At 41.0% G+C, this 26,029-nt stretch overlaps 1 long non-coding RNA gene across 1 annotated transcript; it reads left to right on the top strand.

The window, feature by feature from the left end:
- The first annotated feature begins 1,136 nt into the window (after positions 1 to 1,136).
- On the top strand, positions 1,137 to 14,778 carry LOC147823113 (uncharacterized). The gene is made up of 4 exons (XR_015444543.1): positions 1,137 to 1,305; positions 7,943 to 7,992; positions 9,282 to 9,375; positions 14,528 to 14,778. It is a non-coding gene; the product is annotated as an uncharacterized LOC147823113 (long non-coding RNA).
- The last annotated feature ends 11,251 nt before the right edge of the window (positions 14,779 to 26,029 follow it).

The raw sequence follows: 26,029 nt of genomic DNA, 5'->3' as shown, positions 1-26,029 counted from the left end.
ATACATTTGAACACGCCACTCAAGAAGTTAAGCATTTGGCCCCATGCCTCTCCACTCAATGTCTTTTAAGTGTCATGTTTTATCTTTAAAATGAATGTGAGTTTTGTATCCTAGTCTATCATATCAATGGTACCACATGAAAACAATGTTTTCTATTGTTAGAGGAGAAAACAAATTCTCTATTTCTATTCTTAGCTAGTAGACTTTTTTTTTTTTGGTACTGGGGATCAAACTCAGGACCTTGTGCTTTCGAGGCAGGCGCGGCTGCTACCATTCATTTTAAGAAGTAGAACATCCCCTGTGGGTCAGTGATAGAGCACTCGCCTAGCATTCTTGAGGCCCTGGGGGGCGGGGGGGGGGGAGCATGAGAGTGAATGCCAGTGAAAGTTTGAACCCAGCTTGATCAGCTCAGTGAGACTGTAGTAGAGACTTGAGCTCACCTCCAAGAGCCAGAGCAGCAGCTTTTAAACCTGGGGCAGGGAGTGGAGTATGGGCTGGGGAATGGTATAATGGGTGGAATGAGGAAGTTAGCTGGCTTTAAACCTAAAGTAGAAATTAGGCGGGGGTGGGGTAGGGGCTGCTTTAAACTAACAGCTACCACCAAAAAAAAAAAAAGAAACTTTTCTACTTTGAGATCACAGGGGAGAAGTGTCATGCCTGGCCTGGCCTAAACAAACAGGACAAAGCAAACAACAGCAGCTGCTCAGCAAATAGGACAAATGGACACAAAAGGAAGTACACAATCCCCTTGGCTCCGAGAAGTCCAGTGACTGTCTACACACCTGAGCAGTCCTTCCCCTGGGCATCCAGGTCATAAACATTCCATGTGATTATAGCCCCTTCCCCCAAATCTATATAAGCATAGTTTTCCTTCCCTGCTAGCTGCAGAATCTCTCCCTGATTGTAGTCCCTGATTTTATTCTCTGTTCACTGGAATAAACTTTTCTTTTCAATGACAAAGTGGCCTGTTTAAACTAGTAAGTTCATGAGTGCCATCTATAACAAGAAGATATGCTGTGTCTATTTTAAAAGTTGTAAAGCTTTGTTTCTCACATTTAAGTCTTTAATCATGCAATTGGAATTATTTTTGTTTGATGTGAGGTAAGGATTTTTTTTTCTTTTTTTAGGACTGAGGATTGAGTCCAAGGCCTTCACACTGAACTACAGCTCTTTTTTTTTTTTTTTTTTTTTGAGATAGTCTTACTAAAGTAGCTAATTTGTATAGGCTGGACTCAAACTCACAATCTTCCCGCTTTAGCCTCCAAAGTGCTGGGATCACAGGCATCCATCACCGTAGGATTTTCGGTATGTGTTTTTTTGGGGGGAGGGGGATCCCAGGGATTGGGATTTTTTTTTTTTTCTTTTTTTGAGGGTAATGGGGATTGAACTTGGGACCTTATGATTTTGAGGCGGGTGGCGGCACCACTGAGCCAAATCCGAAGCCTGGGATTTTTGTTTTTAATGGGTTCAATTAAGTGCTCGTCTTTCTCTTCTTTCTTTCTTTCCTTCTTTCCTTCTTTCTTTCTTTCTTTCCCAGGAATCAAACTCAGGACCTTGCACTTACCAGGCAGGTGCGGTGCCACAGAGCTACATCCCTGGCCCTAAGTGCTTTTTTTTTTTTCCACATAGCTCGAGGATATCAAGCTCCCATCACATGGCTCTTTCTATGCGTCACTATCTGTTCTACTTGCTTAATTTTCATCCTTTTATCAGTACCACATGTTTTCAGTTACTATAACTGAATGACAAGACTTTTCATCTACTCCGGGATGACTCTATCTACCTGATTCTTACTCACAATGAGCCATATTGTCCTTATTCATTTAGTCTCCCATAATGGCTTTCAATAAACTTTTATAAATTTCTGCACGAGGCTCTTAAACATTTTCCCCAGATTTATTCCTGAATACTTAAACATTTTTGTTATTACAAAAAAGGGCATCATTTTAAACTAAATTTTCTTATTTGTTGTTGATATAATGCAGAAACTTTCCTAATTGCTCTCATTAACTTGTTAACAAGTTCTTGTGGGGTTTTTTTGTTTTTGTTTTTTATTTTTTGGTTTCTGTTTTTTTAAAACAGGGTCTCATTATGTAGTTCCGGCTGGCCTTGAACTCACTATGTAGGCCAGGCTGGCCTGGAACTCACAGCAATCCTCTTGCCTCAGCCTCCCAAGTGCTGAGATTATAGGTATGCATCACTACACCCAGCCTCATAGATTCTTAGTTTTTCATGTAGAAAAATCATTTTATCGCTAAAGCATATCTTCCTACAAATTATGTGTTATTCCTTTTCTTGCCTTATTACACTGACTAATAACTACAAACAATAAGAGTGGAATAGTAGGCATTTCTGTCATTTTTTTTTTTTGGTAGTAGGGATCGAACTCGGGAACTTGGGACCTTGTGAGGCAGGCAGCGGAAACACTGAACTAAATCCCTGGCAGCATTTTTGTCTTATTCTTGGTATTTGTTTTGTTTTCTCAAAGACAGAGTCTTGATATATTGCCTAGAGCTTTGGCCCCAGGGTGAACCCAAATTGTTGGGCACAAGCAATTTTCCTACCTTAGCCTCCTGAGTAGGTGAAACTATAGGCACATGCCACCGTGCCACCACACCCAGCTTGCTCCTGGGATTAAAAGGGATTTTTTTTTTCCCTTAAATTCTTTTAGTGGTACGTTTTAGGTATACAATCTGTTTACATTTCTCATTGGGAACTTGTACCTTTACATGAGTATCTTGGTTCTTATTTTTTCCCCCTTCCCCTGCCCTCCCTTCACCCCCTCCACCCCTCCCTATTTACAAAGGCTTTGTTTCCATTTTTTCCTTTTCTCATATTTTTTCCTTTCCAAAAGGGAATGTTTTTTGACACAAGTGTCACTATGTATCTCAGGTTGGCCTCAACCTCACAGTCTTCCTTCTTCAGCTTTCCCAGTGCTGGAATTACAGGTATGGGTTACCACAACAGGCTTGAAGGCAATTATTTTTGATGTTTTACCATTAAATGTGATGTTTGGAGTGTGACTTTTGAAATTTTTCTTTATCAGATTAGTAAACTCTCTTGAATTACTAAGAGTATATTTTTCTGTTTGTATTGGTTGCTGCGATGTGGTACTCAGCCTCCAAGATGGCTCCGCATGGTGTCTGGCTTTTGATTTTTTTTTTTTTTTTTTTGGTACCGGGGATCGAATTCGGGTCCTTGTGCTTGCGTAGCAGGCATTGAAACCACTGAGCTAAATCCTCGTCCCTGGCTTTTGGTATTCTCACCCTTATGTAGTCTCTCCTACAGTGCACCAGAGTGGGTCTGGGTGGGTGACCAGTAGAATATGGCAGAAGTGATGATATACCATTAGATTAGGCTATAAAAGATAGAGTGACATATTAATATAGACCAATAGAATAGAATTCAGAGTCCAGAAATAAACTATACAGTTATGGCCAATTGGTTTCAAGAAAGGTCAAATTACTTACACAGGGTAAAAAATAAATAGTCTTTTCAACAAATAATGCTGAGACAACATGGTATCCACACACAGAAAAATGAAACTGAACCCTTACCTATACCACAAAAATTAACTCAAAATATATATCAAAAAATCTAATTGTGAGAGTTAAAACTTAAAACTTAGGGGGAAAACATACGGTACATCTTTGTGACTTTGTATTTGGTGATGCTTCTTTAAGTGTGACACCAAAAGTACAAGTAACAATATAAAAACTAGATAAATCATGCTTGAACAAGAGGTACTAGCATTCAGAATACACAAAGACCTGGGTGTGGGAGTGCACACTTGTAATCCCAGAGCTTGGAAGGCTGAGGCAAGAGGATTACAGAAAGTTTGAGGCCAGCCTGGTCTACATAGTGAGTTCAGGACCAGCCTGGACTACATAGCAAGACCCTGACTCAAAAAAAAAAAAAAGAATACACAAAAATACCCCCCCCCCTTACTGAGGCAGGGTCTTGCTATGTAGTTCAAGCTGATCTTGAACTTGCTGAATCCCAGGCTGCTCTCAAACTGGTGATGATCCTTCTGCCTCACCTTGAGTGTCTTACAGGTATGTGCCATCACATCAGGCAATAACCCGAGTTTAAAATGAGTTAAGGATTTGAATAGACATTTTTCCAAAGAATATATATTGATGGCAAATAAACACCTAAAAAGATTCTCAACATCAGGGCTGGGGATATAGCTCAGGGGTAGAGTGCTTGCCTATTATGCCTGAAGCACTGGAAAAAAAAAAAAAAAGATGCTCAGTATCATTAGAGAAATGCAACTTAAAACCTTGAGATAATTATCACACTAGAATGTATATAATAAAAAAATAATAACAAGAGCTAGTAAGGTTTTAAAGAAATTGGAACCCTCCTACATTATTTGTGGAAGTATAAAATAACATAACCTTTTGTTTTTTCTTCAATATTTATTTTTTATTAGTACACATTTGCAATACATAATGATTACATTTCTTGTGGGGAATTGGTATATGTACAGAACACATTTTATTTTTCATTCCCTTCCTTTCCACTCCCTGCCCTCCTTAGTCCTTCCCTTGATCCCTAATAATTTCCTATTATCTATCTTTTATTTTGCTCTTTACTTATATTTAAGGTTTCTCACATAAGAGAAACCATGCAATATTTAAGCTTGTGTGTCTGATCTATTTCACTTAACATGATGGTCTCAAGGTTTATCCATTTTTCTACAAACGACTCAAGTTTATTCTTCTTTATGGCAGAGCAGTACTCCACTGTGTATAATAACAGATTTTCTTTATCTGTTCATCTGTTGATGGACATATAGACTGCTTCCAAGATTTAACTGTTGTGGGCCTTTTGGCTAAGATCAAGTGAAGATTTAACTATTGTGAGTTGTGCTGCTATAAACATAGGTATGCATGTATCACTGTAATATGATATCTAACTCTTTCATGAAAATACCAAAAAGGGTAATAGCTGGGTCATATGAAATTTCTCCTTTTAGTTTGTTGAGAAATCTCCATACTGATTTCTGTACTGGTTGTACTAGCTTACATTCCCACTAATAATGTAGACGGGCTCCTTTTTCTCCACAGCCTCACTAGCATTTGGTATCATTTGATTTCTTGATGACAGCCATTCTTTCCAAACTAAGATGCAATATTGGTGTTTTTAAAAGTTTGGCATAGCCCCTTTGTTAAAAAATTGGCAGTCTCTCAAAAAGTTAAAGACAGTTACTACATATATGCTCATATTCTTTGTGATTTCTCTGAGGTTTAGGTTTAAAGTATCTACTCTCAGAGGATATTTGCATCTGCTCTGCCAGGTGATTCTCCCATGCAAAGGATACCAATCCAAGGCACTGTAATTTGTTGTTGTTGTTGTTGTTGTTTTGAGTCAGGGTCTTGCTATGTAGTTCAGGCTGGCCTTAAAGTCACAGTGTAGCCCAAGCTGGCCTTGAACCTGTGGCAATCCTGCTGCTTCAGCCTCCTAAAAACTGGGATTACAGGCATGTGCCACCATCCTGGCTTGGGCACTGTAATTTTTTGTTTGTTTGTTTGTTTAAGACAAGGTCTCACTATGTAGTTCAAGTTTTCCTTGAACTCACTGTGTAGCCCAAGCTGACCTCAAACTCACAAGAATCCTCATGCCTCCGCCTCCCAAGTGCTGGGGTTAGAGGCATGTGCCACCACACCCAGCTGTGGACACTGTAATTTTGCGGGGGGGGGGGGGGAAGTACTAGGGATTGAACTCAGGACCTTGTGCTTGCAAGGCAGGTGGTGGAACCACTGAGCTAAATCCCTGGCCCTGTAATTTTTTTACCTGGGTTTCTTGTTTAATTTGTTTTGTTTTCTGCATGGTTAAGAGCTTTTAAAGAGACATAGTTCTCTTCCAACAAAAGTTAGTGTGAAACAAATAAGGGTCCCTGACAAATCCTTCTTCATGGTATTTTTTCCCTCATTTACTTACTGAAGTCAAGTATCTTTTGGGAAGCTCCCAGATCTATATAGAGGTTTCCATCCCACATTTCACTGTATGGGTCAAGTCTTAGATTTTCCCCCTGCTCAGTACATGCATTAGAACTCAAGCTTTAGACCACTCATGTAACAGATGTCCCCAGAGCAAATATCACCATATTGTTTAAACTGTTTTAAAACACTTCATGGAGGTCATTACACTGAAACAGCTCCAGCACCTTGGCTTCCTAAGCAAGCAAACTGAAGCCCAACATGAACAGTAAAATGAAAATTTATGCTCAACCAATCACAAGCCATCAGTTAACCTCTAATTAGGGATTTTCCACTTTAATCAGTCAAACATTTTCTTTGACTTGTGTTCACAAACATCTTACAAAGTTTGTTCTCTCACCCACCTCGATTAAGTAAACACTGGGCCCCTCTCTCATTAGTGTTAACCAAGTCCTAAATTGCTGAAAGCTCAAATAAACTTTTTAATTTTAATGTGCTTAAGTTAACTTTCAAGTTTGTATGTATTGTGTATATGTTTGTGCATGTCTGTGTGTGTGTGTGTATGTGTGTATGTGCTTGTGTTAGGACTTTAAGATATTCTATGCCAGGAAAATTTCTCTTGATACCTGATCTGCCATACTGCCTGAAATTTAAAATCTAACAAAGCATATTAATTGTGCAGAAGTTTACTACACCTAAACCTCTACTAAAGTTTAATTATTGGTAAATACTTCTCTCTGGGAAAATATGCCATGCTTACTAGATGATTTATTTTACCCTGTGGACATTCTTGCATCAATCATGATTTGAGAAACACAGTGGAGGAGTACGAGATTAGATTGAAAGGATATATTGACGTCACATTTCAAATAGCCTTAAATGCAAAAGTAGAAATAGAAACATTTGGACTTTCTAAGTGTCACTTTTTAAGTTCTGTAGGTTGAAATTCCATGGCAGACATATTTCCAATTGGCAATAATTATTTTTCTCAAATAGGTTCTTTCATTCAAACTCTCGAGAGAGTGCTATGTGCCCCACACTGGGTTAATGCTGTGTGGAATAAAAGAAATGATGAAAGTCACAGTTTTGCCTTTAAGAAACTTATAAGTGAATCTTGAAATCACTTCTTGTATACCAATGTGACTCTATAAAGAAAATATAGCAAGTGCCAGGTAAATGGTGAGAGTTCAAAGTGGGGAACAGTACTTCTATCTGCGAGTGTAGGTAGGATGAGGAGCTGTCCTGATCTGCATTTGCTGGAGACTTACGGCCTTCCCCAGACACAGAACTTTCATTGAGACAACCAGTGTAGCAACTGGCAAACCAGAACAGCTGATGCCCTAACAAACACAAGGCTGTAAGAAGAATTAGAGAAGAGTTCATCTAGGACGGGAGATGGAAGTTGAAAACGACCTTATAAGCTAAGCATAGTGGTGCACACCTGTAATTCCAGCACTCAGGAAGCTGAGGCAGGAGGATTACAAGCTCAAAGCCATCTTGGGCTACTTAGTGAGTTCAAAGCCATCCTGGACTACATGGCAAGAGTTCGATTCCTGGTACCAAAAATGGGGGGAGAAAAAGACTCTGGCTCAAAAGAATAAAAAAGAACTTTATAGAATTAGTTGGATTAGATTGGCTATCTTCATTAATACATTGAACATAAATATAACCTAACCCCCTCCTCCATTCCTTAGTAGTAGTGCTAGAAACTGTGAAGTAATTCCATTCTTGTGTCAAAGGACAAAATCACAACAAATTTAAAGATCTAATTGGCTTTTATTTGCAATTCTACAATCAGGCAACATCTTAAGTTACAATAGAAAGAGACATTCTGCTGAGCAAAGTTTGATTACTTGGTACTTAACACCAATGACTCTATTCTGGTTTTGTCTGGCACGTTGGTCCTAGTACAGAAATACGGTTTACAGCAATTGGACTCCCATAAATTCTGACTAACAGTTGTATTCTCTCTCTCTCTCTTTTTTTTTGGTACTGAGGATCGAACTCGAGACCTTGTGCTTGTGAGGCAGGAACCAGAACCACTGAGGTAAATCGCAGGCCCTATAATCTCCTTTGATGGTCACATGGATTGAAATCTTTTTTTCATGCATTGGCCTCTGCTTGTACTCCTGGACCAGTGTATATTAGATAGTTTCCTAATTCCCAGCTGCTGTGCTTCCCTTCAATGCTGGATTAAACAAGTTTTTTTAAAAATAATATCTCTTTCTCTTCAAGTGTATTAAATTATAATTTAGTCTTGATTTGTGGCAGTTATGCCCCTGGGTTATGCTTAGAAACATAGAATTGGTCTTCATTGACCACAGATTCTCATAAGCAACAGTTTTCCTGACTCTAGAGAAGGGAGAAGGTGTCCACCAACAGGGAATACTATACACTTGAAGGTGCATAAAGCTACTACCACCTCCCTCTGAAACAAACATGAAGTTGATTCCATCAGCTGTTGGTCCTAGACCACACTTTAAATAGCAAAGTGCTGAAACAGACAGTCCCTCTCCTTCTGTGGCTTGTACCTCCCCAAATTTCCCTCTACTTTCTAAAATTCTTTTACATTGCTGCTAAGTCTGAAATTCAACTAACTATACTTTTGTGAAAAAAAGCTGTAGATTTACTTACAACATAATAATAATTTTTAATCAAATAGTTTTCTTCATCATATCCACTAAGTCGGGAACTTTAAGAACAGATACTGACTTTTATAGATAAGTAAGGAAGAATATTAATAGTGAGACACTGTATTAAATGGTAGACATAAAGGTGACAAGAGGGTATTGGGAAGAGGTGGGTGTTGGGCTTCTTCAAAGTATTGAGAAAGCACAGTTACTTGGGGTTAGGGCAAAGGCAATAGGAGGGTGCAGGAGATAAAGACAGGTGAGAGGTTACCTTTTTAAACCTGTTGACTCTGAAAGCCTTGTCACAGTGTAAGACCCAGGTAAAACTTAGCACAAGTAATGCCATCTTGTTACAAACCCTCCGTCTTGTCCCTGTGGGTTTCAGGTTCATTAAATGACATAGAGTTCCTGGAATGTACTTGTTTATCTGTTAAGACACCATGGAATGTACCATTGTTTCTGTGTAAAGAACATCCTGTTAGATAAGTAAAGAACATCTGCAAACTCCCCTAACCGTCCCCTAACTGCAAAAATTCCACTTCTGTAGTTCTGCTTGCTAAGCTCCCCTGCAGCCCCTATAAAACCTTCCAACCCCCTGAGCTCGGGGCCTCTCTAAGCTTGTTGCTTGGAGAGTGCTGTCTGGTCAGACTAATAAAGGTCTGTTTTTTTTTACCATCTCAATTCTGTCCGGTGTGTTTCCTCCCAGGTGATCTTTGCTGTAGTCAGCTCCTCGGAGCATTTGGTAAGGCCCTTGGTCTTACAATGGGCCACTGAGGAAACAGTGATCCTAATTAAAAACGGTGAGTCTGTTCCTAACTTTAAGAAATAATGACACATAAATATATCAGTAAAGATTAATTGCCTTCTCTTAATTTGCTTATGCAATTGCAAATCCAAGAAGTCATTTTATTAAATGCACAAGCTAGTTGATTCTGAGGGAACATATCTTTTAATAAAATTACAAATTCCAAGACAGGATATAGAGCTAAAGGTAAGACTGGTGAATGGCACCACAGAATGATATTACTTAAATGTGTCAGAGATCACCCAACCTTTTTAGTCTACAGATGAGGAAACTGAAAACAAACAGGCTTAATTGAGTTGCTAAGGATCATTCAAGTAGCTAATGGGAGAGATTGGACTTGAATACTGGCACTCTTGAGACTCTTATGCAGTGCTTTCTGTAATGATGGGAGACTCTTATCAAGTACTTTCTGTAATGATACTAGTGCAAAAATCCAGGTTAATGTTTTCCAAAAGGCCTCACATTTTTTAATGTATAGAAGCATTTTGTGCTTTGTGATCTTGTACTTAAAGGTTCAAGTAATTTTTACTAATTTCCATGTTATTATTTTTCCTTTCTTTAAGTTCTATTTTCAGTTCTTGGAGGCCTATACAATATAGCCCAAACTGAAATAAATCCACTTATTTTCTGAACATATTCCAGTTGTCAGCAGGAGCCCTCCTTTTGAGAAAGCAATGGAACCTACTATCCTATTCTGAAAATAAGCCTGGTATTCTCCTGAAATTCCTTTACCTACCACATTGTAGGGGGAAGTCTATAACCAAGAGGGTAAAATGGATCCTTAAAAATTAGGAGTTTTTATTTCAGAGATAGGCTGCTTCTCCAACTTCCTCATGTGACTCTCCTTGCCTCACTCAGATATATAGACAAAAAGGTAACAGATCTGTGAAAAAAAAATTTTTTTTAAGGGAGGAGGCCGGGATTTAGCTCAAGTGGCACCACGCCTGCCTCGCAAGTGCAAGGTCCTGAGTTCAATCCCCAATACCAGAAAAACAAAAACAACTACCATATCTATTTATATAAAAGAAACATGCAGATGCTGGACCCTGGAGGTCTGAGTTCAGTTTCCTTTCCCTAAGAGAGAAGACTCCCAAAATGGTGCTGGAGGGGGATATAAAACAGCGTGGGAGCTCCTTGTCCATTTCCTCACTGTATTCCCCCTCCCTGCTCTTCCACATATAAAAGCTCTTGCTCACCTAAACATGGTGAATAGAGATTTGGGGCAATGGTAGGCCCCTCCTTCTCCTTCAGAGCCAGCCTGCCTGCTTGCTTGCTTGCTTCCCTTCTTTCCTTCTGGAGACAGGGTCTTTCTATGTAGTGCAGGCTGGCCTTGAACTTACTATGTAGCCCAAGCTGGCCTTAAATTTATGGCAATCTTCTTGCCTCAGCCTCTTGAGTTCTGGGATTACAGGCATGCACCACCATGCCCAGCCAGAGCTCTCTTTAAATAAACCATTTTTCTTTTTCTACCAAAAATTTTCTCCCATGTTTCCTGGAGGAGCAGCAGGAAGTAAAGACCTGAGTATGTGATAATATGGCCAGTGACCCTCCTATTCATTTTAGTTCTTAATTGGGATTTTCAACAGGGAGTAGGAACCAAATAGACATGACAGATCAACAAGAGAAAACTGCAAGTTTTATTCCTTTTCACATGTGTAGAGAGACCCTCATAAGAAATTGAGGAGCTAAAGAAATGTCTAAAGCATAATGCTTTCATGATTTTAGACAGAAAATAATAAATTCATAAAGAAATGATAAAAGAGTCTGGCTGGGGGCAGTAAATCATAAGGAAGCCTGCTAGTAGAAGAGAATGGTTATATCGATCCTGTATTAGTTAGCTTTTCATCACTATAATAAAATACCTGAAACAGGTTAACTTATGAAGAAAAGGTTTATTTAGCTTGCAGTCTTGGAATTTCAAAGTTCAAGATCATATAACCCTGCTGGTTTGATCTCTGGCCATGGCCTACCAGTACATCTTGTCACATAATGGCAGGAGCGTGTGTTGCGACAAGGGACCAACCACATCTCAAAAAGGACGCCAGAGAAAGAGTAAGGGACCAGGCTTGCTTCTTCTATTACCAACCTCTCAAAAACTATCAAAGCAAGCACTATGGGAGGGGAATGCAGGAGGATCTTAAATTTGAGCCTACCCCAGGAAACTTAGCAAGATGTTGTCTCAAAATAAAAAATAAAAGGGCCGGTGAATGTACCTCAGTACAGAGGCCCCAGGTTCAATCCCAAGTACCACCCCCTCCCCCCCAAAAAACCACACAAAAACACAAAGACACAGACTGCCAAGGGTAGCACAAGAACTACTTTAATCCCTTTAGAGACTGTCCACAGTGACTCCAAGACCTCTCACTAGGCTTATCTCCTAAAGATTTGATTGCTTCCCAGTATCACTACCCCAGGGACCAAGCTCCCAACGCAGACCCTGGGGACACCCAAACCGTAGGCGACCCATTGCAGTGTTAATTTATAATCTGGTGAAAAGGATTGTTTTCGCTCTTCTTTTGGTGGTACTGGGAGCTGAACTCAGGACCTTCACACTGAGCTACGCTTTTTTATTTTGAGATAGGGTTTTGCTAAGACATTACTGTAAATTGCCAGGGTGGTCTTGAACTTATGATCCTCCTGCCTCAGACTCCCAGAGTGCTGAAATTATAGATGTGCACTATCGCAACAGGATGTATCTTGGCATTTTTCTCACAGAAATTTTGCGGCTCACTACAAGTGCACAAAGGCAGTTCACAGAGCCCTTTCTGCCACTGTTGCTTTTCAAATGCTGCCACTCAGAACAACCTATGTGCAAGAGCAGCATGTTTTAGCATGACATGTTCTTAACTCACAGGACACATAATTTCATTCCAAATTTATACAGCCAAAGGCAGTTTGAAATAGAAGTTAAAGACAAATGAGCCATCTGTGAGTCCTGACCTATGCTTTACCTACTTGGCAAGCACACCTTGAAGCATCCAGCTAGCAAATATTAAACATATGAAAAGTCAGACTATGTCATCACGCAGGTCAAAAGCAGTGATATTTCTCACCAGAAATGGCTCCTTCTATAACCACCCTCTGGAAGACTGCCAGAGGATTAAACTAACATGCCAGCTTCCCAGGATCCACTTTACCCCCTATAAGGATGGATTGTGCTGCCAGGTGTGGTGGCTACACCTAGGAGGGTTGAGCAGGAGAATCACAAATTTGAGGCCAGGCTGGCCAACTTCCTGAGATCTTGTCTCAAAAACAACAACCAAAATGCATCGTGGTGTTAGACTTTTACACTCAAGTATGTATTTAACTCAGTGCATCGCGTTTTCCAGGTCAATTTGGATCTTATACCTCAGTGATACCCTAGGTAAGAGTGAGAAAAGTCAGGTCTCTAGGGTTATCTATTGCTGCAAAGGAGAAGAAAACATTATTTTTGTAGAAAAGCTTTCCAAAATCCCTAATGCCACACTGGGTAGAGAAGAGACCATTCTGACATTCCAGTTATATTGTCAAAGAAACTTTAGGGAGATTTGTCACCTCATAGTGATAATCTTTTCTTTTTTTTTTTTTTTTTTTAAGATGGATTCTTACTATGTTACTCAGACTGGTCTCAAACTCCTGGGCTCAAGCGATACTCCTGCCTTAGCCCCTCTAGTAGCTAGGACTATAGTCATTGTCTTGTCACCAGTTCAGTCTGGGGAGGTTCACTTGAGAATTGGCCAACCCAAAGAAGAGACACAAAGTCATGGAAATGTCTGACCATATTCTATTCTCTAGTGCTGCTCAGGCTCCTAGCCTGCCCATTCTCGCAGCCACCCTTGGCCTCTTTATCTTTGTCTCCAGCTCTCACGACAGCTCTCATGACAAAATACACAGTAGTGGCCATGTGCCAGCATCGACCTTGGCTGTATCAGCTACACTGAGATTGACAAGGTGTTCTTGTGCCAAAATCTTGCTGAGTTGGACTTCATGTCCACCAAAATTCACCGTCCCCCCCCCCCCCAGCCTGAACCAAAGTGTAGCCATCTTAGACTTCGTTTTTTCCTACAATCCACCTCCTTCAGGCTGTGGGGTATGATTCTTTAGAGGGCATGCAGGCCCACAGGGCTGATCTTTGTGCCACATGTCACAACAGCAATACTAGGAGACCTCATTATAGGCCATAATAGAGTCCCTTGCTCCTGTACTCCCATGTGTATAGTCTGGAGGCTAGGCTGGGACACACATTCAGCTGGTCCAAGGCTGGAAGCCAGATTAGCTCTCCAGCTCTTTGCAAATGTCTCTTCTAGTCCCTTTTTCTAAACCCAGACTCTCTTGCAGGAGACTGTAATATTAATTATGCCCAAAGTAGGCTGTGAAGAGTTAACTCCACAATTCACTTGTTTATAGAAGTGAGTCTGGCTGAACCCTACATGCCAAGGTCAGAGTAACTCATGCAAATTCCATTCCCACAACTAAAACCTTCTTACTAGAAGGACAATGTTCTAATTACTACCATATATTTTGTCTACTCTGTTCCTAATTTGAAAATGCTTTGTCTTGCCCTTCACAAGCCTTGCTTACGTTCATTTCCATAGAAACTGCACATTCTCGCACATAGTGCCACCCTTGCACATAGTTTGCTTTTACCCCAATTGATTACCAATAAAAATCAGTGGCTTGGACTGGCCAGTGCCTTTGTCAGTTGCACTGGCATTGGTCAGCATGGCACCCCGCTTTCTGACTCTCAGTTCTGTCTTTTAGGTTTCTTTCTCAAGCCTGTGTCATACAGTAGGCGGGAGACTGGAGCCTACTGCAGAGGTTTCCAGTAACATTTCAGAGGTGCCCAGTACCCCCTGGAATTTCCAAGGAAGTGAACACAAGGGCTGCTTGGCTGTCCTACTCTGGATAGTACCTTTGTGGGGAACAGAAAGCATCTCTCTCCTCTGGGCAAACCCCTCTTCTTCTTGTAGACTTTGGTGCAGTAAAACTGTACAAGGTAGCTGTGCTGGCCTTTCTGTGAGCCCAGCACTGCCCTGTCTGTCTTGCTATTTATCCTCTTCTGTGTAGCCTGCCTCTTACAGGTCTTGCTACATGGCTCAGCTGTCAGGAGCAATGCTACATAATTTTAGGGTAAAATCATTTGGTTAGCCTAGTTCTCTTGCCTACAGCCCAGCTACAGAATAACTCCAGTTTGGCCTCCGGTCACAACTGAGACTTCAACGATCCAGTGATGCTGTGATTCTCCAGGACAAGAAACATCCTGGGAGCTGAAAACGTCCTGGGAGAACAAACCTCTACTCAGTTCCTCATTGTTCTTGGACTGTTAACATCTTATTTACCCAGGATGTACTGAACTCTCTGCAAGTCATTTGTTACATTTGTTTCTCCCGATGTACTGAATAAAAGATGTGGTAAGCTGGGGGCTTTTGTCTTTGCTGCCCAGAGCAGCACTGATCAGACCCAAAGCTCAGCTTCTTCTCAGTCTCATTTTTCTACCTTTCCTGTAATTTGCCGTGTGCTGCCGTGGCTTGCAGGAGACCAGGACTCACTGCAGAGGTTCTGGTAATGTCCCCTTCCCCTGTTCCCTACACTCAGCCCCCCACGGGCTGATGGCAAACTAGCCACCTTGTGGTCCTTATGTGAAAAGCTATAACCCCAGGCTCCTATATACTGTCCAACTCTCAGTAGTAAGCGAGCTTTCCTCTTGAGTAATCATCACTTGCATGGCCTGTAGTTCAGCCCAAGGACTGCTCTGTCTAGTATTAGTATCAAACTAAATACTGTCTGCTTCTGCCTGCACAGCAACACTCTTCTATTTTGTGATGGGCCCACAGCTCGACTCATCCATATACCAGGCACTTGCCTGTATTGGTGGTTGACCCTTCTGTGTGTGTGTGTGTTGTTTTTTTTGGTACCAGGATTGAACTCTGGACCTTGCACTTGCGAGGCAGGTGTCAGAACCACTGAGCTAAATTCCCGGCCCTGGTTGACCCTTCTGGTAGAAAGATGGTTTCCTCTGGGTCCTTGAGTGAATGGGAAAGATAGAACATCATCCTCACTCCACTGGCCCTAACACCTTTTGTAACGCAGCAGACAAGGAACTTGTGCTCTGTACTTTGTTACCGTAAATATACTATCTATGTAGCCACCATTGGTACTTAAGTAATCCCTGACTTGGGAACAGCTACTGGGTAGGTGGTTTGCATCTTCACAGAGGCCTTCCCGGGGATTGACTCACAAGCCTGTAAGGCCACATATACAGCTGCTGGTTGCTCCTCATGAGGGGAAAAGGGGACCTCCACCCCCTTCTATACATGTGCCTAAAATCCCAAAGGCATGTGCAGCCATTCTGTATGCTGCCACAAACCCTAACTGAAGCCCTCAGCAGTTACGTGAACCTCTAGTTCCCAGGGGTGCCCAGGGTCAGCCACCTGCAGGGCTTGGTCTGCTGCAAAGTCCACTCTGAGATCCCAAATGCCTACTTGGCATCTTCTGCCCTATCTGCCTGCTTGGCATCCTTTGGCCACACTGCCTGCATGGCAACTTCTGTCCTATCTCAGGCCACATGCTTTTTACTCTGGTTGTACCGGGGTTTTAAGATCTGGGCTAAATGGGGAATAAAAGGGTGTTCCCCCTAACCAGACATCTTGGCCCTGCCCCTAGTCAAAATTAAATACCTGCATGGTATTATTCATTGAGCCATGTAGTCCTACAAGTTCATGGTCTGGGTCTAGACCATTTGCTTCCCCTGGGGGACCCTTTCCTTTTGGAACTGCTGATCAGAGCATGGCTGTTTCCAAAGAGTTAACAGCACATGATTCAGCTGTTTTCAGTCTACTTGGGCTCCTGGTTTTTTACAGCCTGAACTCCTTGCTCAGCATCTCTCATGTACTGTAGCTGCCTCCTCCACCTGGCCTTGGGTTTGTTACCAATTCTAGATCTGCCTCTTGGCTTCCAGCAACTGCCAGGTCCAGCTGCCCCAGTGGCCTTGGCCAAGCTCCTCCTAACCCCTACTGGCTAACGGCTTCTGCCGCCTCATCAGGCAGTGACTGTCCCATGTTCATCCTCTGTGTGATGTGCATCAGTTCTGTGTGCTCATGATCTCCGGATGGAGTCTTCCTAGACCACCTGTGCTATTGCCATAACCCAATATAACTTCATCCCGAGAGCCATAACTCAGTCACTTGAGCAGGATCTGCCACCTGTTGCTTTCCTTGTAGCAGCTTGGCCTGGGCCCTGAGCCTGCCTCTGGATCTGACTTGGACTCAGATTTAGATTCTGCTTGTAGTCCCAGCATGCACCCCGCATTGGGGCCTGAAGCCCCGGAAGTGGGCTCTTTGTCCCATTCCAACTCCACTGCCACTCTTCTTTATCTTTGTGGTCTCACTGGGCTGTAGCTTGATGCTTCATTTTCTGTATCACCATCCAGCATGCCTTCCTGCAGGGAAGCCGCTTGGTCTCTTCAGTCCCCTAGCTGTCTGTGTCAGTGAACTCTGTTATCTCGGCAGCACACATTCTTTCTGGACATGATTTATGAGCAGCATATATCTCTTCTTTCAATGTTCCGCTGTGGGCTGTTCTCTTTTTTTAACCCTTTGTGGTGGGGACCTCCTCTTAATGAGGCTATTGCACTGGTCCAGGCTAAGCTGTATCCTACAGACTATGCCAATTATCTTGTCACCAGTTCAGACTGGGGAGGTTCACTTGAGATTTGAGCAGCCTAAAGAAGAGTCAGAGTCGTGGAGATGACTGAACTTGCCTTTATTCTCAGATGCTGCTCAGCTGCGCAGCCCTCAGATCCCTAGCCCACCCGTTCTCACAGTGGTCCTCAGCCTCTTAGTCTCTCCCAGCACTCGTGACAGCCTACATCTGTACTAAAATGCATAGTAGTGGACATGTGCCACGAACGACCTTGGTTATATCAGTTATTTACATAGACAGTGTAAGACTGATGAGGTCTGCTTGCCCTGAAATCCTGCTGTCTTGAAATTAATGTTTACCAGAAATAACCTTCCACCCCACCCCCCAACAGCCTGAACCAAAGTGCAGCCATCTTAGGCTTCATTTTTCCCTACAATTGCGCCCCACCAAGTCCAACTTCACAGGTGATATTCTTAAGAAATTATTAAGAGAATTACAGTCTCCTCCACACCCCATTTTTCAGCCCTGTTGTTCAAACTCAGTGCTCCACACATGCTTACCATTGAGATATACTCCTAGCCCTAACAATTAGAGTCTTATAATAAGGATCTCAGAACCTTATTGTAGTTGAAGTTGTGAAAGAAGTTGCTCACAAAGCATCCTTTGGTGTCAATATTAAAGTCAAAACTCACCTAGGTAAATCACAAATGTTTCCTACGGTGGCAAATAAATCATAGAATCACGCTTAGGAGGAGGCAGGAAGATTTTAGCTCAAGGCCAGCCTGAGCTACATAGAGAGATCCTGTCTGAAAACAAAACAAGTCATAGAATCAAAGAGATTACCAGTACAAACTTGCATTTTTTAGATGATGAAACTAATCTTTACATTCTTGTGTACTTAATGCCCTGCTGTTAATAAAGTAAAGAGGAAAAAACAAAATCTACAAAACCATAAGAAAAAGAAGTCAGAGCCCAGAAAAATATCGCAGTCCTTGGATTCCATGTGTATTACATCCCTATGATCCTTTTTAATCTCCTAAATTTTCGGGTAATTTTATAAATATTTAATGCAAAGAAGGTTTTCATTCTTTTCTGGAATTTAACTTCAGCTGAATTAAGAAAGCTTAATTTGCTACCCAGAGCTTAATAATGCCTTGCTGAAGTTCAGAGAAGTATAAGTAAAGGAAATAATCAGAAGCATCTGCAGGTGCTGGGACAATTATGAAGAAAGTATAAGTATTATTCACATTGAAATTCATCAGCATCACAATGTTCCTGAAAAATCAAAAGAATAAGAGGAGCCAAAATGTTCAATAAAAAGTAAAAAATGAACAGATGTCAGGAAAATTCACTGTGTTTAAAATTCATACTGTTTTTTCCTCATAAAGAATAAAAAGCACTCCCTCTCTTTTATGTGTTCCTTTAATTAGCTTTTGAATAGTGCTTATAGTGTTTATATCCCATACCTCAGACATAAAACTCTAGTGGAAAAGAAAAATGCAAAATTCTTACTGATTTCTAGGTGAATTTCCTTTTCAGATACAATAAGCATGGTTCAATTTGGCCTGAGATATATGTTACAATGATTAAAGATTTATTAGATTTATTGTAATTTAAAAGAAAAAAATACTAATTTCTAGAGATTATTTTATCTTTAGTTGATCAAATACTTTTTTCTTTTTTCTTTTTCTTTTGAGATGGGCTCTCACTTTGTAGTGCAGGCTGGCCTTGAGCTCACTATGTAGCCCATGCTGGCCTAGAACTCGAGGCAACCCTGCTGCCTCAGCTTCCTGAATGCTGGGATTACAGGCAAGTGCCACCACTCCAGGCTTTGATCAAATACTTATATAGCAAAATAATTTGTACTCTCCAACTGGTAAATCTTTATAATAATACCCTTCCCCCCAGATCATCATGAGTCCTTGTTTTGCCAGCCCTTTGCAAGGTGAATTGCTTTTTTGTTTCCTATCAGAAGGTAGACCGCCCTATTACTTTACCCCTAAAATAGAGCAGGGCTTGTGATTACTTTGACCAATAGGATGCAGCAGAAGTGATGTTGTGTGTTCCACAAGCTGTGCCTTCATATTCTTGGCAGCTTCTGCCTTTGCTCTTTTAGAAAAAAGCTGCGAAGGGCCAGGGATTTAGCTCAGTGGTTCTGCCGCCTGCCTCGCAAATGCGCATGGTCCCAAGTTCAGTCCCTGGTACCAAAAAAAAAAGAAGGAAAAAAAGAAAACAGCTGCCAGATGAAGTAGAAACAGCAAATAAATATATGAAAAAATGTCCAACATCACTGGTCATTCATGATATGCAAATTAAAACAACACTCAGATTCCATCTCACTCCAGAAAGAATGGCTGTTATCAAGAAATCAATCAGTAACAAATGCTGGCAGGGCTGTGGGGAAAAAGGAACCCTACTCCACCATTGGTGGGAGTGCAGACTGGTGCAACCACTGTGGAAATCAGTGTGGAGAGTCCTCAAAAAACTAAAATTAGAGGTTGCATTTGACCTAGCTATTCCTCTTCTTGGTATCTTCTCAATAGAATTAAAAGCATCATATCACAGCAATATATGCACACTCATGTTTATAGGGGCACAATTTGTCATAGCTGAATTTTGGAAACAGCCCAAATGCCAATCAACTGACGAGTGGATGAAGAAGATGTGGGTTTTTTTTATACAATTGAGTACGACTGTGCTATAAGGAAGGATGAGCTTCAGACATTTATAGCTAAAATGGATAGACCTTGAGACCATACTCCTAAGTGAAATGAATCAGACACATATGTGTAAATACCACATTGTTTCTCTGGTGTGAGAAACCAAAAGTGGAAATAAGGACTGAAATGTATAATGGATGTTGGAAATGGAAAGGAAATGTTCAAGTGAGAAGGGGAACAAGGGAGGAGGGAGCGAGAAAGGAAAGAAGGAACAAGAAAAAATGTGAAAATAGAAGGAAAAAATGGAAACAAAGCTTTTGTACATAGGGAAGGGAGGGGGCAATGGGGGGAAAGGAGCGGAGTGTATCATGTACAGGTGCAAATTCCCTATGATGAGTGTTAGCATTATGTATGCCTAAAATGTACCAATAAAGGTTGTGCTATTAAAAAAAAAAAGCTGCCAGGTGAAGAAGTTTAACTGGCTTCAAATAGAAGCCACATGGAGAGAAAAGTCTTAGCCTTGCAGCTCTCCCCACCAAAGAATAAATCTTGTTATGAGCCATGTTCTTAATGGACGGACATGGTGGCCCAGCACTTGGGAGCCTGAGATGGTAGGATTGCTGCAAGTTCAAGGCCAGCCTGAGCTATATAGTGAGACCCTGTCTCAAAAAAAAAAAATCAATGTAATGGGTTACAATGAATTTTTTGCTAAATGAAATAACTATGTTATAAAATATACATGTACATAAAGTAGTTTTTTCTCCCCTCTCAGATCTTAGAAGGGAAAGTTCAAAGTATGTTAATAAGCTTCTAGATTATATTTTATTTATTTATTTATTTATTTTTGGTACAGGGATCGAACTCAGGTCCTTGCGCTTGTGCAGCAGGTGGCAAAACCACTGAGCTAAATCCCTGGCCCAAACATAGTCTTTTTTTTGATACTGGGGCTCGAACTCAGGTTCTTGCACTTGCGAGGCAGGCACTGGAACCCCTGAGCTAAATCCCTGGCCCTTAGATTATATTTTAAAATGAACACAGGGTGAAGGTCAATAAAGACGCACTAGGGCTGGAGATTTAGCTCAGTGGCACTGCACCTGCCTCACAAGTATAAGGTCCTGAGTTTGATCCCTGGTACCAGGGGGGAGGGGGATAATGATGCATCATTACTTAAAATACTTTAATCAGGTAAGATATGGGACAGGGATTTAAAAACTACTGGCTTTTGGGCTGGGGATTTAGCTCAGTGATTCCACCGCCTGCCCCACAAGTGCAAGGACCCAAGTTTGATCCTGGGTATAGGAAAAAAAAAACAAATCAAAACAAAACTACTGGCTTTTGACAACTCCAGAGAAAACCCAGAAAATCCAGTTATATAGCCAGGGTCACAATCATACAGGTAAATGTCACAAGGAGCTAGTTTGAAATAACATTTACACTTAAAGAGTCCCAGTTCATCATGTGCTTAGCATGTGGGAGGCTCTGGAATCAATCACCAGCATCCTTCATCACCATCACCACCACCCCCCAAATTAAAGAATATAGTCACATCTTCTTCACCACCTCACCCTTTCACCCAGGCATGTAGTGCTGGCAGAATGGACAAGTGTTGAGGTCTTCATAGGCCAGGAAGCTCTTCAGTCACTGACGGGACCAGAAGTGGCATGATAAGCAATACAAGAAAGCACATTTGGGTATAGCCCTGAAGGCCAAATCTTTTGGAGATGCTTCCTGCGCAAAGGAGTTTGTGATGGCAAAAGTAGGTGTTAAAGCGAAACAGCCAAACTCTGCCATCTGAAAGTATGTCAGGCTCCAGTTGATCAAGAATAGTAGGGCCAGGGATTTAGCTCAGTGGCACTGTGCTTGCCTTGCAAGCACAAGATCCTGAGTTCAATCTCCGGTACCAAAAAAAGAATGGTACGCAAATCACAGCTTTGGTGCTTAATGATGGGTGTTTGAACTTTATTGAAGAAAACAATGATGTTCTGGTTGCTGGATTTGGTAGAAAAGGTTGTTGGTGACATTCCTGGAGTTTGCTTAAGGTTGTTACAGTAGCTAATTTTGGCCCTGTACAAAGGCAAGAGGGAAAGAATGAGAACATAAATTTTGATGATGAAAACTCAACAGTAATAAATTTTCATATTAAAAAAAATATAGTCATTTCAGGTTTGTGACTTTATAATTTACTAATTTCTTCTAAGGCTTTGGCTATAAACCACATACCTGTGCCCAAAGTTTAGTTCACTGGAGGAGAATGCAGTATTTTGGGCCCACATTTCTAAAACTAAGAGTGTACTTTTATTGTTTGTTTTTTGTACCGGGGATCGAACTCAGGACCTTGCACTTGTGAGGCAGGTGGCAGCACCATTGAGCTACATCCCTGCCCCAAGAGCGTACTTTTTTAAAGGAATTCCTTGAATAGAATTTTAATAGAACTAAAGTTTATGTTACACCAGGAGTGCCCCATTCTCTGGAATTTTATTTGGAGAACTCGTGATCTATAATAAGTCTTCAAAACTCTATTTTTTATTTTTTGTTTTTTGGAGATACTGAGGACTGATCCCAGGGCCTCTGCAAGCTAGGCAAGAACACTGCCACCATGTTACATCTCCAACCCTTTTTATTTTATTTTGAGAAAAGGTCTCACTAAGTTGTGAGCCTGGCCTTTAACTCAGACTTGCAATCCTCCTGCCTCTGGCTCCCAAGCAGCTGGGGTTACAGGTGTGCTCTACCACACCCAGCTGAACTATATTTTTAAATAGTTTGCCTTGGAGGTTCATGAGCCAGAATAATAGAGGCAGGCAGCGGCACCACTGAGCTAAATCCCTGGCCAAGCCAGGATAATAGAGACACAGGCATTTCACTGTCCGAGGAGAAGCATATAAAAACACAGAAATGTTGCCATGATTAACTTTATCCTCCTCCCTAGCTCAAGAAAATATATTGACTAATTTTCTGCATCTCTCTAAAATATATTTCTCTGTATTAAATATTTAAACTAGTTTTAATGAGATTTAATTTATATACAGAAGAATTCACCCCTTTTGAGGGTACAGCTTGATGAGTTATTACAATCAATACCACAATAGGAATATAAAACATGAAACAACTTGAAAAAAGTCTCTCCTGCCCTTTTCAGTCTATCTCCCACCCCCAGATCCTGGTAACTACTGATCTGATTTTTGTGCCTATAGTTTGGCCTTTTCTACAATGTCTTATAAATGACTTTTTTTTTTCACATAGCAAAATACTTTAAGATTAGTGTATATTGTTTCACACACATGGGTAGTTCATTCCACTGTATTACTCAGTACATGCTTTTGTACTACTATGTTGCAATTTGTTATTTGTTATTATGAATTGATGGGTCATTCTTTTTTATTCGGGTAAAACACCTATAACAAAAAAGTTACTCTTTTAACCATTTTATTTATTTATTTATTTGGTACCAGGGATTGAACTTGGGTCCTTGCGCTTGCGCAGCAGGCGGCGAAACCACTGAGCTAAATCCCCGGTTTAACCATTTTAAAGTGTGCAATTCATTTAGTATATTCACAGTGTTGTACAACCATCACCACTATTTAATTCTAGAACTTATTATCACTTCAAATGGAAACCTATACCCATTAGGTCCTCACTACCCATTCCCTGCTCCCTCCAGCCTCTAGCAACCACTAATCTGCTTTGTGTCCTATTATCTATTCTCTGTGTCCTATTACCTATTATCTATTCTGGATAGCTCATAGAAATAGAATCATATAATCTATTTTTGTGTTAGCATATTTTCAAGGCTTATCTATAGTGTAGTATGTGTCAGAACATCATTCCTTTTTATGGCTATGTAACTGTTCCACTAGTTTAGATATACCACATTTGGTTTATTCATTTGTTGATGGACATTTAGATGTTTCCACCTTCTGACTATTGTGAATGGTGCTGCTACGAACATTCCCATACAAACTTTGTTTGAACACCTGTTTTTTTAAAATTAGATATGTGTTTATTTTTTTCTTTCTTTTTTTCCAGTACTGGGGATCAAACTCAGGACCTTGTGCTTGCAGGGCAGGCATGGTGCCACTGAGCTAAATCCCTGGCCTTTGAACACCTGTTTTTAATTTTGCGGGGATGCATAGACTAGAATTGTTGCATCATGTCATAATTCTATGTTCAATTTGTTAAGGAACTGCCAAACTTTCTTCCACAGACACTGTGTCATTCTACACTTTTACCAGCAATGAATAAGAGTTCCAATTTCTCTACATTCTTACTTTCTATTTTCCTTTATTTTATTATCGAAACCCCAGTGTGTCTGAAGTAATATTTCAATGGGCTTTGAAATATTAAGTTCTGGGATTATAGGCATGCACCACCATGTGCAGCTTTACTTTTTTTCTTTTGTTGAATATATATATCTTTTTTTCTTTTTTTTTGTACCTGGGATCAAACTCAGGACCTTGCACTTTCGAGGCAGGCACAGTGTGTTGAATATATTTTTGATATCATGTCTATGAAACTTTTGCCAAATCCATAATCATGAAAATGTACTCTTACATTTTTTTCTAGGAATTTTATAGCTTTAGTTTTTATATTTGTCTTTGATCCATTTTGAGCTAATGTTTGCCTATATTGTGAAGTACAAGGTCTGTCATTTGTCCAGGGGTTAAATTTTCAACTCATGAATTTGGTTGGGGAGGGCATTGAGACAATGGCAAGTTCCAACTTCATTATTTTGTGTGTGGCTCTACAATTGTCCCAGGACACCAAAGCAATATTTTGTTTCTTTATTTGTTTACTTATTTGTTCACTTGTGCTAGTAAGTAAGGATTTTATAGTAACTGTGACCATTAATCATGATATGTCAACTTGAATGGATTAATAATCACCTAGCAGATTGGTAAGGCCCAGTTCTGAGTGTATCCCTGGATGACTGACATATAGGTCAGCAAACTGAGAGGGGAGGACCCACCCCAGATGTGGGTGGCACCAACCACTAGGCTTATAGTCTGGATGGACAAAAAAGGGAAAGAAGGAAGTGTGCCCATTTTGAAAGATCCTCAGTCTTCAGCATTACCTTTAGACATCAGTTTCCAGTTTCTTCAGCTTTCCAGTGCACACTTGCACCCATGACTCTACAGTGAACTTTGAGAATATGATCCAATAGATCCAATGAGACTTGAGGTGTCAGTGCCAGATACAGATGCTGCCTCCCTCTGGCAGACCTCATAGGTGAATCACAGTGGAAGCCCATAGAATTTCAGAGCAAGGCTCTACATCACCTGCATAAAATACTCTCTCTTTGAGAAATAGCTCCTGGCCTGCTACTAAGTGTAAGTGGAAACTAAATGCATGGCCATTGGACAATAGGTTATCATGAACTGGGTGCTTTCTGATCCACTGAGTCATGAAGTTGGACATGCATAGCAACAATCCATCATCAAGTGAAAGTGCTAAGTAGGTGATTGGGCCCAGGCAAGTCCTGAAGGTACAAGCAAGTTACATAAAGAAGTAGTCCAAATACCCATAGTTCCTACTCCTGCTCTATTGCCATCTGTCCCCCAGCATGCTCTATGGTCTCATAGGTGCACTCTATCATCATTCAACAGGAGAAGAGAAGATTAAGGTCTAGTTTACAGATGCTTGTGGACCTTATGTAGGCACCATCTGAAAGCAGGCAGCTGCAACACTATGTTTTGGGACAATGTTGAAGGAGAATGATGAAGGGAAATCTTCACAGTGGGCAGCACTTTGAGTAGCACACCTAGTCATATATTTTGCTTGGAAGAAAAAATGGCTAGATGTGCAACTATACACAAACTCTGGGTTATAGCCAATGGTCTGGCTGGCTGGTCAAGGACTTGGAAGGAACATGACTGGAAAATTGGTGACAAAGACACTAGGGACTAAAAGAAAAAAATTTTATATATATAGTGGTGCACTCCTGTAATCCCAGCACTCTGCAGGCTGAGGCAGGAAGACTGCCATGAGTTCAAGGCCACCCTGGACTGCATGGTGAGACCCTATCTCAAAACATTTAAAAAAAAAAGACATTGGGGAGGAGGTATGTAGATAGATCTCTCCAAATGAATGAAGGATGTGTATCCTATGTAAATCCTCACCAAAAAGTGACCTCCACAGGAGAGAAATTTAATAAACAAGTGGATAAGATGGCTCACTCTGTGGATAGCAGTCAACCTCTTTCCTCAGCTACCCCTGTCATTGCCCAATGGACTCATGAACAAAGTGATCATGGTGACAGAGATGGAGGTTATGCATAGGCTCAGCCACATGAATTTTCAATCACCAAGGATGATCTAGCTGCAGCCACTGCTGAGTGCTCAGTCTGCTAGCAGCTGAGACAAACTGAGGTTTTTT

The sequence above is a fragment of the Heterocephalus glaber genome, unplaced genomic scaffold (genome assembly GCF_053883595.1).
Source record: "Heterocephalus glaber isolate CG9 unplaced genomic scaffold, H.glaber_assembly_v1.0 deba00001600, whole genome shotgun sequence".
In the NCBI taxonomy this organism is placed as follows: domain Eukaryota; kingdom Metazoa; phylum Chordata; class Mammalia; order Rodentia; family Bathyergidae; genus Heterocephalus; species Heterocephalus glaber.
Note: the sequence above shows the minus strand (reverse complement) of the source record. Positions and strands in the feature narration are given on the sequence as shown.